Source organism: Hemiscyllium ocellatum, chromosome 16 (genome assembly GCF_020745735.1).
Source record: "Hemiscyllium ocellatum isolate sHemOce1 chromosome 16, sHemOce1.pat.X.cur, whole genome shotgun sequence".
Taxonomy (NCBI): Eukaryota; Metazoa; Chordata; class Chondrichthyes; order Orectolobiformes; family Hemiscylliidae; genus Hemiscyllium; species Hemiscyllium ocellatum.
Genome location: NC_083416.1, coordinates 63,145,264 through 63,157,386, shown reverse-complemented (window position 1 = coordinate 63,157,386; position 12,123 = coordinate 63,145,264).

Sequence of the window (12,123 nt, the reverse complement as noted above, 5' to 3'; positions counted from 1 at the left end):
ACATTTGTGTGATTAGTAACAGGATAACTGATCACCACAAAGCAGGGTTAATTCTTTCAGTTGCATAAATAGTCCTTATCACCCTAACTCGAAGCATGGTTATTTCTCTCATCACCAGTTGTTCTTCTGAAAACTCCAACACCCTACCCTGCAACCGCTCCCCTAAGTGAACCTTCCCTTTCCAAAATAAATCATGGATCCTGAAGCTGGATTTTCCCTCTGCACCTGCTAGCTCTGACATCTTTCCCTCTGAATTTTGAGCAGGGATAGAGTATTATAGCTCATTGATGTCTATGAGTTAAAATGGCTCAGGCTTCATATTGAAGAACTTATGGTGACTCCTGCCTGTGCTGAACCCTGCCAGCTCTGGTTAAAATCAGAGCTCCACTTAACTGATTTAACTTGTATCCAGCAAGGTAGATGGAGAGCGGGTAATTATAATACTAATTACAATAATGTGGAAGAAAAGTGATACAAGTTCATTACAATCTTTAATATAAAAAGTGCTATCATGCCACTTTTTCAGAAATATTTGCTACATAATTTTATGGCATTATTGTTCTGTTAGATGCCTAACCAATCACTTTTAACTTTTTTTCTAGACACTGCAGCACTGCCCTCCAACTCAAGAATTCATGTAATGTCCTGAAACCTATTTGTGCTGGCCAGTATTCCACTGCTAAAAGGCCAAGAATTACAACGATAAATCCATATAAGTGAATGTCCATATAAAACATATAGACAACCCAATCAGTGTGATGTATGTTACTACAAATTAATTATCTCAGAAAAAAGCATTATCTATGTTGGAGAAAACTTTGGCCATATAAGCTTGCATTAAACTAAATTAGAACTCAAAATTGGTGATAACCGATAGCTAACTGGTACAAATTGCACTCATTCTAAATGTATTAAATATTGCTGTGAAAGAGATAGGACGACATGTTTTCTCAAAATAAGATACTAATGTAAAATATTTGTGTACATTGAGACTCTCCAACCAGTCTTGGCCTCCATCTTTCTAAACAGCCCTTTTTTGTTACCAATAGTATGCCTGGTAGCGCTCCTGGCATGCCATCCTGCATTCTCAGCATTGACCCCTTGTTTTGAAGATAATGGCAGAACGGGGGATATGCCGGGTATGAGGTTGTAGGTTAAGGTTGAATTCAATTCTGCTGCTGATATCGGCTCACAGTTCTTCGTGGATACCCAATCTGGAGTAGCTAAGCCTATCTGAAGTCTATCCCATTGAACATGATGGGAATACTACATGGCGGCACAATGGCTCAGTGGTTAGCACTGCTACCTTGCAGCACCAGGAACTCAGGTACGATTCCAGCCCTGGAATGGCGTTTGCATATTCTCCCCATATGTGCGTGTTAGGTGAATTGGCCATGCTAAGTTGTCCATAGTATTAGGTGCATTAATCAGAGGGAAATGGATCTGCGTGAGTTACTCTTCGGAGAGTCAGCGTGGACTGGTTGGGCCGAAGGGCCTGTTTCCACACTGTAGGGAATCTAACCTAATCTAATGTGATAAAGGCTATCCTCAGTGTGAAGCTGAGATTTTGTATCCACAAGGGCTATGTGGTGGTTAGTCCTGGTGAAACTATCAGATACATCTGCAACAGGAAAATTAGTGGCGGCCTTTGGGAGGAATTGTGTTATGTGAGCTAACAAATAGGACAGCACTCAAAGTCTATTGAACTGGCAGCTGTGTTTGACCTAAGAACACTCATCATGGTGGCATGTTGAAATTTACTAAATGTTCCATTAAGCCTGTCCTGGCTTGAATTCTGTTCACTCTGTCTTTATCCTTCTTTAAAAAGTCAACTTCATACTAATTCTGTTCTCTTCATTTACAAAACAACATTTAATCTTCCATTTCTCTCTAAAATTCAAGGACATATTACTGCCATATTATTTCATGACCACTTCTCAGTTCAATGAAATTAGCTGGCTTTGCTAAAAAAAAGCAGGCAATCTACTCTACTCAGTTATTGCTGCAGGGCAAAATGAAAGTCTACCTTATTTGATGAAAATCATAAAGGGGCTGAAAAATGCTGGAGTAAGAATAATTCGCAATACTAATGTGCATGCTTCTGAATTGATGGATTCAGTTATACTGTCAGATCAAACTGTGCAGAAGAAACAGTGCAGCTTAGCAGCACAGCATGAAATTTTCATCCATATACAGTAAATGCCGTTTGGAAACTGGTTCTCACTGGATTCAGCAGCACATTGATCAGTGATAAATTCAACTCTGCGAGTCATACTTTATTACAAAAACTGAACCATTCAGAATAAATGTCTAATGATTTGCCACAAGCAGTTTTACTGAATTGAATGAAGCACTCATTATGTTTGTAGTGGTTAATTGGACACACAGAGATTAGAAAGTAAGGGTGATAAATAATCTAGTGATTATTTTAGGTGAAGCAATTTTCTATATAACTTAAAAGAATGACAAAGACCACAAGGGACACAGAACATCAAGGTTGTGCATTATGTAGAGTTGTTTGCAAACTCTACATTCACATTTTACCCTCTGTAAAATTGAACTCATCTAAAACTCTGCTGCTGAAAAATGTGTTGCTGGAAAAACACAGCAGGCCAGGCAGCATCCGAGGAGCAGGGGAATCGACATTTCGGGCATAAGCCCTTCTTCAGGTGAATGCTCATATACACTGGCTTCCAGACAAGCAACAGTTTGATTTTAAACTTCTCATCTTTATTTTCAAATTCCTTGTGGCTCCTTTATATCTCTGTCATATCCTCTAGCCTTGCATGTCTCTAAGATATTTGCACACCTCCAACTCTTATCTCTTATACATTCTAAACTATAATTATACCATAAAAACTCTCCTAAGTGTTGTAAACATCTCCCCACACATCTCCAAAACTCTATCTCACTTTCCACCTTAAGAGATTTCTTAAAACCTGTACATCTGCCATCATTCTGAAAAAGAAATCAGATCATTTAAACTCCAAATAGTAAATCTTATTCAAATTAAATTGCTTCAGCCAGTCATTAGTAAAATCCATGCTGATAACTTGGCTCAATTGTTGGCATATTAGTCAACCGTTGAAACCTTGAAAACCTCTCCAAAAATTGATATGTATCTTAAGAATAAAAGTGAACTGCCTATTTGGGTATGGGTGCAAAATATAATTTATGATGTCAAAACTTGTAGCTGGTTACTAATGCAACTGGCTGTTTTGGCTAGAAAGCCATTTGACTAATATATCATGTATTTATAAAAAACATAATCTTGAGGGACAAAAATATTGGGTTGTGTTATATTCCAGGACAATTTATATGCCACAACCTATAATGTAAGGTAGATAAGCAGGCGTTTGGAAGAACACAATAAGCCAGGCAGCACCAGAAGGTGGGGAAGTCAACGTCTCAGGTGTAACCCTTCTTCAGGACTGGGGGTGGGTGTGAGGGGAATGAGGCTGGCGTGTTTGCTGTCTTCTTCCAGCCTTCTGCTTGTCTATCTTGGATCCCAGCATCTGCCATTTTTTTGTCTCTGTCCGCAATCCATAATATAGACATCCACTGTTCAAACAGCGTTTTAAAAAATGAGCAGGGAAAAAGCAAAAAAAAACTGTTAATGATAAACCATAGATTTTTTTCATATATTTTATGTAAAATAACTTTATGGCTGTCTTCTTTATTTGTTAGATGGCAGCTATCTATGTTGATGGATTTCCTATTTTAAACTGACATTGGATGATAAGGCTGACTTTTAAAGGATGGCAGAAATCCGGTCACCAGGGCTAAAAGCAAGAGATCATTCTGGTTTGCCTAGCAGTAAGACCAATGAGATATTTTGCCAATGGTGGTCACTAAGGTGCCTGCTGTTAAGGCCACTTTACTGATTAAGGCTGATAGAGTTATGGAGTGGCTCATCCCCCACAGCTGCCAGTTCAGTCAGGTATTCAGTGGTTTGCAAGTCTCAGCAGTACTACCACTGGCCTGTCTAAGTCTGTACTTGCATTGAGATAGAATCTCAGTGGCAGCACACCCTCAATAAAGGCCATGTGAGGTTTGAGAATATTGAAACCAAGCAAGTGGACCTCAGAAATTGGGAGAGAAGTAATTAAAGATTGAGAACATAGCGACGACCATTGCTACCCCCAAGAGGGTGGTGGATTTCTCCATAGGCTATAGAATTCCCAAAAAAAAGGAGGAGCCCAAATCTGTAGACCCCGCTGTGAAGCCATTCAGGTTTCACTAGACAGTTTCCCCTTTACAGAAAGGGGTTCCTCAGCTGCAGCCAAATTTCCAAGACAAGGAAAGTAGTCCACATTTGGCCATTCGATTCATTGCTTGGTGGACAGCCAATTTTTCGACTTTTCCACCATTGTCAAAATGGCACCACCTCCTTTCTGCTGATGTATTTTTGCCCCATCTTTCCATATTTCCCACTTCCTAGTCTGTGCCCAAAGGGCTGTTAAGATTCAGTACATATGCTAATCTGCGTTAGTCTCCTGTTATAATAAAGCTGTAGCCAACGAAAGATCACACTTTTATGTACTTACCTATGACTATATGTGGGCAAAAAAAGGAAGCCAATTTACATCTCTTTCCTCATTTTGCACAAAATGAGCTATTCTGTATGTATTGTAAATCATCCTCAGCAACTTAGTGGAAAAACCAAACATGGTTTGGATCACATAAAAAGCTTTATCTCAATTTCCCAATATTCAACCAGACCATTAAACTTACTACAATAGTCTCCTTTATATTTATGAGGCCAAATGCAGATTAGGTGCCTGGTTTGTGGACCACCTCCACATTGATAGGAGGAATGACCTGACCTCCCAGTTGCTTGACATTTCAATAACCCACCTTAATGTCATGCTAATATTTCTACCCTGGGCATGCTGCAGTGTTCCAATGAAGGACGATGCAAACTCGGGAGACAAAACTCATTTTCCACTTTATACCTTCAGGGTCTCAATACTGAATTCCATAATTTCAGAAACTGACCACATGATATTAGTTTTCCATTTTCCTTACATTCCACCCCAACCCCAACCCCAACCCCACAGCCTTTTGTTTGTGTCTTGTTTACTTTGCTCTCTGGAGTGAGGACTCATTCTCTCCCTTTCACTCCTGAACTTACACCCATTTTGCATCTTGTTTTCTCTTTCAAATCCATTAACAACTTTGTTGTCTTTTGCAGCGGGTCTCAACAACATCTGTTCTCTTCAACTGCAAACCCCAGTCCTCCCCCCTCCCCCCTCTGTCATAAGTATAAATAGTCATTTTTCAAAAATCTTTCAATTTTCAAGAAGAGCCTTACTGGACCCAACTCTGTGTCTCTCTTCATAGATGCTGCCAGACCTGCTACGTTTCTGTCGCATTCTCTGTATTTGTTCCATACCTTCAAAAATGAATGGGTTCCAATATGATCTGCCATCTTTCTGGCTTCTTGAAATTCATTTGAACTTAACACTTTTTTGCTGAGGTGATTCAAAATGGGGATTATCATTCATCTGTAATTGGGTTCAGAGTTACTGAATGTCTCTCCATTTTAATGCTTACAGCTGTTATAGCAAGAGGTTTTTTTTTAAATCGAAGCAATCCCACTTGAGTCCAATCCAAAATCTTAGTCATAAAAGAACAACCTGTAAACCACTGTGCAACCTTCTACACTACAATATGCCAATATTATTAACAAAACAGGCAACGCTATGGGACATTTTCCCCTTATCTGCAATGATGAATCAATTACAACCCTTTTATTGTACCTGTATTTAAATAACAAAGCCAAATAGAAATACAACGCGATTTGTGATCTGGCTTCCAAGATAAGCTTAGATATGAAGATGATATGAATATGAACAGCAAATATTAACTGTTAGAATTCCTGCAAACTCTGATGATCTTTGAAATAAAACTGGAAATAAGGAAAATGTCTAATTTCTTGACATTGTCTGCGGAATCTGTAATTTTGTTTAGAGTGAGGGTTAAGATTTGAATGTTTGGAAATGACTTTTAACAGTTTGCTTCAATCAAAAGTGAATAATTTGGAATTTCTAAGACAATAAGAAAAATTGTTCAATGTGTCCTGAAAACATTTGATGTGGAAGCAGTACCAGCAGAAAGAAAGTTAGGACAGAAACGAGCCACGAGGCTGACATACACAAATAAAAGCAACAAGTTGAAGAGATGGCGGGAAAAAGCAATCATTGCATTGATGCAGATACCGAGAGAAAGCAGGCAGTCTCAGAACCAGAAAGATGAAGAATTATTGTGAGGAAAAGAAACCAATCAGTTTCTGGAAGAAGTCACATTTTCTGTTTTGCTGAAAAAGAAATAGGAGGCAATGGGAGGTGTAAGTTGGCTAAAATGGATTAAAATCTGGAAAGCTGTGACAATCGCTTGAAGCTGCTAAAGAACTGTTTGCTTTCCCAGGAGTAGCCAACCATAAACTGAGGTGTAATTGGTTAGTCAGTTGAAAAGGAACTCTGAAATATAAAGCATCAAGATTTTAGTGCTCGAAGGGAGAGACAATTTGGAGTAGGATGCCTTGCTGATGATAATTGTACCCATGAAATTCAAAGGGAAAACTGTTGTCAGATTCAATTCCTCACTTACTTCTTGTATAAAGAGTGACATATTGTCGTACAATGTAGCCACATAGTGCCACATTTCAATGCGAAATAGCTTAGGTGCTTAAGTTTGTGTAAGGTATATCTTGTTGCATTCAAGGTTAGAGTGGTGCTGGAAAAGCACAGCAGGTCAGGCAGCATCTGAGGAGCAGGGAAATCAACGTTTCAGGCAAAAGCCCTGCATCAGGAATGACTCATTCCTGATGCAGGGCTTTTGCCCGAAACGTCGATTTTCCTGCTTCTCAGATGCTGCCTGACCTGCTGTGCTTTTCCAGGACCACTTTAATCTTGACTCTAATTTCCAGCATCTGCAGTACCCACTTGTGCCTTATATCTTATTACATTGACTACTAAAGGCACAACTTAATATTTTTATTTGAAGTTTTACCTATTTGTTAGTTCATGTTCAGTTTTAGTTGATTCTGATTCATGTTAAAGAAGAAACAATGCATGGAAACTTCTTCATTTGGGGGTCTTTCAGTACATTTGGTTATTATGGGTTGTGATTAGCCTACAGGGATTGCAAGTGGATACTGTTTCTGGTGTATTCATGACTTATATGCAAATTAGTGCCTCAAGTATGTCCATTTTGAAAAGCGATTTTCTTCTTGCTTGTATGTTGCTGAACTCAAAGTCTGTTGTGAACCAGCACGAGTGCTTTAAAGAATATTTTTTAGTGTATTTAAGATTAGTAACTTGGTATAATTTGCTTTGTGCAGTTCACAATGGGATTGACACTAAAAGTCCATTGAGTAACCTAACCCTAAATTCTGGAAAATCCTTTAACTAGTTAGATTGGAGTGACAGCCCAGTGATGAAAAGAGATAGGGTGGAGTTGAGAAATGATATGATTTGGAGTGTGGAACGTTTTGAAGAAACAAAATATGTCACTGCTATGGAAAGGAACCTGTGCATGTCCACATTTAATTTTCATTTTCTCAAATTTCTTTTAAAAAGAGAGATGATGTCATTGACACATATACATTTTTTATGGAAATGACAGTGAAGATAATAATAAAATGTTTTTCTTAACAGAAGTATCCAGAACACAGGTCCCAGTCTCCAAATAAAGGGTTGGCATTTAAGATTAAGTTGTGGAGAATACTCTTCATTCCAAGGGCTGTGAATCATTGGAATTCTGTACTTTAGAGCAGGACTTGAGACCCCAGGATCAAAGGGACTTACTGTACTCAGGTCAGGGGAGGGTAAATCTTTGTATCAGCATGGGAGCACTAGGCTTGGGTCAGGTGTGGGGCTGTTACTCTCTGGTCTGGGTGGACCCTATGGTTTCAAGGATGATGCATTTGGACTCAGTTTAGGGGCTGGGGCACAGGCCCAGAATCCGTCGCAGGACCTGTAAGTTTTGCCCTGGCCCTGTCGTCAAGAATGCTGGATGCTCAGTGATTAATATATTCAAGAAAGAAGTCAAACAGTATTTGGTGCAATAGGAATTAATATAAGACCACAGGGACATAAGAACAATGAGCAGAAGTTGGCAATTGGGCCATTCGAGCCTGTTGGCCCTTTTAATAAGATCACGAGGGATCACATCTCGGCCTCAACTGCACTTTGCCGCCTGCTCCCCATAATCTTTCAACTCGTTACAAAGTAAAAATCTTAAATTTATTCAGTGTCCCAGCATCCAGCACCTCTGAGATAGTGAATTCCAAACTTTCAGGACCTTTTGAGAGAAGTAATTTCTCCTCATCTCTGACTTAAATCTGCCACTCCTTAGCCTAAAATTGTGAGTGGCAAGTTTTGTACCATCAGCTGTGACATGGCCATGCGACCTTGTGCCACAGTCCATGGTGGAGCACTTAACAAGAAGAATAGTAAAATTTGACAGTTTCTTGATTTCTTCATTTTTCTGCCTTTATATTCTATGCTTTGATTTGTTTTCTGTCTTTTAAGATGGCGCCAGACAGTGGTGACACTACAGTACACTTTTCACTGGTTTTTGTAACAAGATATACATGATGATAAATCAATCAATCAATCTTCTGTTATAGATTGCCCCACAAAGGGATTCATCTGCTCAATGTCTACTTTATTTATTTCATTTCGCATTTTATCAGCCTCAATTTGATCTGCTTCCATTCTTCTAAACTCCAGTGAGTATTGGCCCAATTGCTCAAACTCTCCTCACAAAACAAGCCTTTCATCTCGGGAATTAATCTAGAGAACCTTCTCCGAATTACCTCTAATTGAATTACGTCCTTCCTCAAGTAAGAGGACCAAAATTGTATGGATTACTTCAGATGTAACCTCACCAATGCCTTGTACAGTTGAAACACCACTTTGTTAATTTTATGCTCTATTCCCTTCACAATAAATGCCAAAATTCCATTTGCCTCCTTATTACCTGCAGTACTTGCATACTAGCTTTCTGCCATTCATGCACAAGGATATCTTGATCCTTCTGCACTAAAACATTTTGAAGTTTCTCTCGATTTAGATAATACGTTGCTTTTCATTGCTCTGACCAGAGTGGGTAACCTCATACTTATCCGTGATAAACTCCATCTGTCGCATTTTGGTCCGGACACCTAACCTGTCCACATCCATTTGTATACTTCTTACGTCTTCATCGCAACTCACTATGCCACCTATTTTAGTGTCAGTAAAGGATCAGGATAAGAGTGACACAAAAGTCGGTGGAGTTGTGGATAGTGAGGAAGGAAGTGGTAGGTTACAGCGGGATATAGATAAGTTGCAGAGCTGGGCGGAAATGTGGCAAATGGAATTCAATGTAGCTAAGTGCGAAGTCGTTCACTTTGGTAGGAATAACAAGATGATGGATTACTGGTCTAATGGTAGGCTACTTGGTAGTGTGGATGAGCAGAGGGATCTTGGTGTCCATGTACACAGATCTCTGAAAGTTGCCACCCAGGTAAATAGTGCTGTGAGGAAGGCATATGGTGTACTGGGCTTTATTGGCAGAGGAATTGAGTTCCGGAGTCCTGAGGTCATGTTGCAGTTGTATAAGACTCTGGTGAGGCCTCATCTGGAGTATTGTGTGCAGTTTTGGTCGCCATACTATAGGAAGGATGTGGAAGCTTTAGAACGAGTGCAGAGGAGGTTTACCAGGATGTTGCCTGGAATGGTAGGAAAATCTTATGAGGAAAGGCTGAGGCACTTGGGGCTGTTCTCATTGGAGAAGAGAAGGTTTAGGGGAGATCTGATAGAAGTGTATAAGATGATTAGGGGTTTAGATAGGGTAGATACTAAGAACCTTTTACCGCTAATGGAGTCAGGTGTTACTAGGGGACATAGCTTTAAATTAAGGGGTGGTAGGTATAGGACAGATGTTAGGGGTAGATTCTTCACACAGCGGGTTGTGAGTTCATGGAATGCCCTGCCCGTATCAGTGGTGAACTCTCCTTCTTTATGGTCATTTAAGCGGGCATTGGATAGGCATTTGGAAGTTATTGGGCTAGTATAGGTTAGGTAGGATTCGGTCGGCGCAACATCGAGGGCCGAAGGGCCTGTACTGCGCTGTATCCTTCTATGTTCTATATGTTCTATGTAAGAGTGGAAGTTAGAGTTGAGGTAGGAGATCAGCCATGATTTTGATGAAAGTGGTGGGGTAGGTTTGAAAGGCCAAATGATCCACTCAGCTTCTTTTTACAGTCAGTTCTGCAATAACACGGTGGTTCTCATGCAATCCTGTGTTATAAAAAAAATGCAAAGTAGCAGCCCCATTTGAACGAGTAGGGTCAGAATCGTGTTATGATCACTACACGCTTTAAACGTTTGTGCTATAGAAACAGTGTCCCCAATTCGTCAATCGCATGCTAGGGAATTTGTGTTAACAAAACGCACCTTATAGCAGAACCACCTGTATTGTGCTTTACATATAGCTTTGCATGCAGGAAACTATTATAGGACAGTCAGCACAGCAATTAAAAAAAAAGGCAATTGATTGAATATTTAACCCTGCATTCTGTTTTAATAGCTAACTTGCCAGAGTCCACAAAGCTAGAGAAAAGCAGGGATGGATGAGGTTGTAAAATTGTCGAGCTGCAAAGGTATGCAGTGCTAATCCAAGTTCATTGCTTCTTTGACTAAGAAAAGGGCTTTAGTTCCCAGGTCTCATTCTGAGAATGTGCTTTCATGAGCCTTACAGATGATTCTGAAATTTGGATGTAATTTCTGTAAACTCCATCATTTTGATTTTGATGTACTCTCACAAGGACAGTTTATGTATCTTTATTTTGCACATCTAATGAGAAATAAGAGGAACAGCAAAAGTGATACAGTTAGCAGAGGGGACAAAACCAGCACCAGCAAGAGAAGTCAGAGAACATAGGAGTTGATCACAGAGCTCCAGTTCACAAGAGACAATGCTCCAGGAAATAGATAACAGTGGAACAGCCTATTGGATGGTTGCTTTGTTGGTCTGTTTTTCATGACCCATCATTGCTGACATCTGCAAAATTATGGAACTAAATCTTCTTTCCAGTTGGTCACGTAGACGTACATTGCCAGTGGTAGTCAAGATCACCTATGCCCTGAATTTCTTCACAAGCACTCCTTCAAGAATTTGCTGGTAACATCTTCAGAGTTCCACAAATTGCTGCAAGTGCATGTATCTTCCTGGTGAATGATATCCTTACTGATGGGGCAACCAATTGCATGCACTTTACGATTGATGAATTTTGAAATAGTATGGGCCTGAAAAAGTTATAATTCAAATGACATTTGCTCTACCCATTCTAGTGAGGAATACAGATGCAGGAGATCAGAGTTGAGAGTGTGGTGCTGGAAAAGCACATCAGGTCAGGCAGCATCCGAGGAGCAGAAGAATCGATGTTTAGATCATAAGCCCTTCAGCAGAAATTAGGGCTAATGCCTGAAACATCTATTCTTCTACTCCTTGGATGCTGCCTGGCTTACTGTGCTTTTCCAGCACCACACTCTCGACCCTTTTCTATTGATGTCTCACACACACTCTGTGGATGGAGGCAAGGCATTCTAGTGTAAAGTTTAGAGGGAGCAGATGTAAATGTACCAGTTCCCAAAGGTCCTAGTAATTGTGCCTTACCAATTACAGTTGTACGCATTGCTATCATACAATAAACCTTTGTGTTTATTTAAGAGTCGTGTCTCTTCTATAGGTATTCTACAATGGCGTATTCTCTATCACTAATCACTAGATACATCCAAGATAAATAAATAATCAAAAGACAATTGGTGGCAACAAACCTCAACATTCAACCCTTACCCCGCACCCTATAGAAATGGCAAATACCATGTTACCAGCAGAGTTCATGCAAGAAAAAATCACAGTGAGGACAGTCAGAACAACCATTGCTCAATGATCCCTGAGGTCCCTGCATTAAGCTGAGCAGAACTGGAAGTGATCCGCATCTTCAGGTCTCTGTTTTCAACGTCTCTTGCTCACATGTGATGTGTGGCTCACAATGTGAGTGTAGTTCCCTGATGTGGGAGCCCGATTGAGGTATATGTATCTGATATTTGTTCCACAGAGTGCAAC